The sequence below is a fragment of the Lissotriton helveticus genome, chromosome 3_1 (assembly GCF_964261635.1).
Source record: "Lissotriton helveticus chromosome 3_1, aLisHel1.1, whole genome shotgun sequence".
Lineage (NCBI taxonomy): Eukaryota > Metazoa > Chordata > Amphibia > Caudata > Salamandridae > Lissotriton > Lissotriton helveticus.
In genome coordinates, this window is record NC_136061.1 from 1,771,354,526 (window position 1) to 1,771,358,078 (window position 3,553).

A 3,553-nucleotide genomic window follows, 5' to 3' on the forward strand; every position below is an offset into this window, starting at 1 on the left:
TCTATGCCCCTTTTCCATAGCATGGACCACCACATATACTATAGGCAGCTCTGCAGAGTGTCTGGGCTACTTTCCTCCGTCTGATATCCCCCACAGTAATCAAAGTGTGACTAGCTCAACACCCAAGGTGCAATGGTCCACTCTCAGTGTCAAGGTTCCCAGCGATAGATTGCAAAACATTGATGTGTGGAGTGCTTTGAGCCTGGGCCTGGGCACTGGATGTGCCCAGGCATGAGACCAATACTCGCTGTACCAAAATACTCCAGCTGCAAGCCCAGATAGGCCAAAACCGTTCTGGGGTTGCTTATGTTCCCATTCATAGGGGCTGGGGCTGGGCCTGGTGGTTTGGATTGGACTGTTCTTATCGGAGCAGGACCAAGGAAAATTTGCTTCTTGCTGATTCCACCCTGCAATTGCATGGAGGACAAAAAAAAAAAAAAAGAGAACTAAACTGCAACGGATAATATTTACCAGGGAGTGACAATAATTCAAGTAATCTTCCCATCATTTTTTTTGTTTTCCATGCGACTCCACATCACTCCCCTTTCTCTATCCATTCAACACCCTTAGAAATACAACTCGGTTTAAAACATCCACTTAATTAGGATTGAAGCTTTGCCCCAACATCCTCACCCGGGAATATCAGTTCTGAGTAGATATGACAGCTACACTAAACAGCTTCCTGTTTGGATTCTCCACTGCAGACAGTAGCTATTCACTCTACTAGCCAACTTTCTGTTCATACCATCTAAAAAAAAAAAAAAAAAAAAAAAAAAAAAAGACTGCTTAAATCTTTGATTGTGTTTATTGCCCAGACCATAAAACCTTAAAAATAAGGTTTCACAAGTATACGCAACACTTATTTGTACATCTTTTTAGTACAGGCACATGGAAAAACAGGGAAACCACAACCATATTCTCACACAATAAAATGTTATAGATGACAAATTGAAAATTACTTCCCATAGTCAACACTCGTTAAAAATATGAAGTCCCTATAGCAAGAATCCAGCAAAGAGAACTGCTGCCAATGCTTATCCCACTAGGGTGCAATATTTCCAGGTGGCAACATTAAGGTCTGCCCATCCAATCACACACAGTGTCAGATGGTTATCAGAACGAGACCAGTATGTCCTCTATCATGTGTAATACTATTAGCTAGTCTTGGCTTTTTATCTACCAGCTATTTGCATTCTTAGACCTGTAGTTTTATTTTCCACATTCCATGGTGGGCCAGCAAGTAACAGAATACAAAGAACTGTCGCCCAGTCGAGAAGGTGATGAGCCAATATGAAAACCAATCAAATCTTGATTACCATGTAGCATGATAAAGGGGGAGGGGGGGGTAAGGTGTTTACTCAGTCAGTTTGATTTTTTTCCCTCCGATTTCAGACTGGGCTCCAGCACTTCCCTTGCCTCTTCCTCGAGATTCATCTTTTTTTCTGTCTTTTTCAGTACCTCTTCCACCACGAAACGTTCCCCTGCCTCTTCCAGCATTACCTCCTTTTCCTTTAATTACGTTTCCACTACCGCCTCCTTTTGCACGTTCTCCTTTGGACTGGGCAAACTCTACTATCACCTTGTTACCATCTATTTCCCCATCTTCCATTGCTTCTTTTGCTGCACTGGCATCCTCGGCAGTGGAGAAATCCACAAATCCAAACCCTTTTGATGCTCCACTAGCTCGGTCAGTAACTATTCTAGTTCCCACAGCCCCATCGAAGGCTTCTTTCAACCTTTCTTCTGTTGTGTCAACTGAAAGTCCACTGACAAACAAAGTCTTTGATTTCTCTGATGGTGCGCCCTGGATTTCCAGGCAGATATGCCTGCCTTCGATTTCTACATTTTTGTGCGATTCCGTTGCTTTCCTTGCACTTTTCTTGTTTGGATACTCGACCAAGGCAAATCCTTTGGATCTGCCTGAATCATCTTTTGGTATTCTAATGGATACTGCGTTCTTAAAAACGTTCTGGAGAGACGACTCTGTGGCTTTATATGCTAGGTTTTTCACGACCACAGTCACCAAATCACTCTGCATATTTGTACTCTTTTCACCTGCGTAGTGTAAAACTATTTGTCTTCCTCCAACATCGGCCCCTTGGTTCTCCTTTAGGGCATTCTCGGTCTCTGCTGCAGACTTGAATTCTATGGATGCAGCGCCTCTGTTAGTGCCTTTTTTCTTTGAAGCAAGAATTCTTATATTTACCGCATTCTCAAACACTTTTCGCAGATCATCAGCTGTTGTGCTGTATGGCAGATTCTTGGCAAACAAAATTCTTACAGTCATTTCTTTCTTGTTTTTTAAGCTGCTGTCGTAGCTTTGAGCTCGGTCCATCTCGGTTTTCAAACCAAGAATTGTCGCCCCATTTAGTTTCAGAGCGTTCTCCAAATCTCCCTCATTGGGGAAATCGACATAGCCAAACTTCTTTGATCCTGCCAGTCGGACATCACAAACGGTGAACTTCTGTTCAGAGAAAAACTGCCGGATGGCTTCCTTTAATTCATCAAAACTCTTTGCAGCGTTTAGATTGCGAATATACAGCGTTGAGCTTTCAGTCGCTTTATTTTCTTTCTCGTTTCCTGGTTCACTTTTCTTCGGAACTGCCTTTTTCCGCTTATTGGATGCCTTCACGATTTCTTTAACTGCATTATCACCTGGGTCGTCATCGCTCTTCTTCAAAGCCTCATTTCCGTTGGCTGGAGGTAGAATGACATCTGCAACAGCCTCTTCGGGTTCGTCATCACCCTCCATTTCTTCATTGGCTGCCTTTTTAGCACCTGCGGTCTTCTTTCCCGAACTGATTAAAGACTTTGCAGGTGTCGCACGCGTCTTGCCAGGCTTAGCAGCCATCACTCCGGGCATGGGTGCCTGCTTCCGAGGCGTACCAGATGCCTTAGCTGGCGTCAGCTTTACCTTCCGAGGTACCCCCTCTTTCTCACGGTTATTATCGTCGCCTTCTTCAGGTGGGTCTGGGTTTTTACTCTTGCCCTGTTTTTTTGGCGTGTTCTTCACCATGATGTCCAAGACAGGGGGAGGCGGGGGTCGCTGCCCGAGGTGGCAATTTCGTGCGGCAAACGGTGACAGGTATCTGCGGGTGTTCCTGTAGGCTGGCACAGTACCTGGGCTCACCCGCGCGACTGCCGGCGGTGTGCTGATGAACGCTGGATAAACGAGCACGAGGGAAACGAAATCGAACCAAGCCACGAGTCTGTAAAGTGCAGGCTGAGAGCGTGGTCACAGACATAGAAAAGAGACGTGCACCCCATAGACATGAATAAACTACTATCGACAAAGGAAGAAAGACTTAACTCAAAAGATGTAGAAGACAGACCCGACAATTCACGTAACTAGTGTATTCAAACGTCCTGGTCTTTATTATTATTCTTTTTTTTAATCAGCTGCAAAAGAAGTACACAGTATTCTGGTACTTTTATAAACCATAATATCTCGCTGAGCTGCATAGCTGCCAAGGTTTCAGATTGCTATGAGTGACATTTTCATAATTTCAGTGTAATTATGAGTGACATTTCAACGACTATGAGTGACACTTTC

General features: G+C 44.2%; 1 pseudogene across 1 annotated transcript; it reads right to left on the bottom strand.

Moving 5' to 3' along the window:
• Positions 1–786: 786 nt before the first annotated feature.
• On the bottom strand, positions 787–3,248 carry LOC144823784 (nucleolin pseudogene; annotated as a pseudogene). The gene has a single exon (XR_013608838.1). The product of XR_013608838.1 is annotated as a nucleolin pseudogene (transcript).
• Between the last annotated feature and the right edge of the window lie 305 nt (positions 3,249–3,553).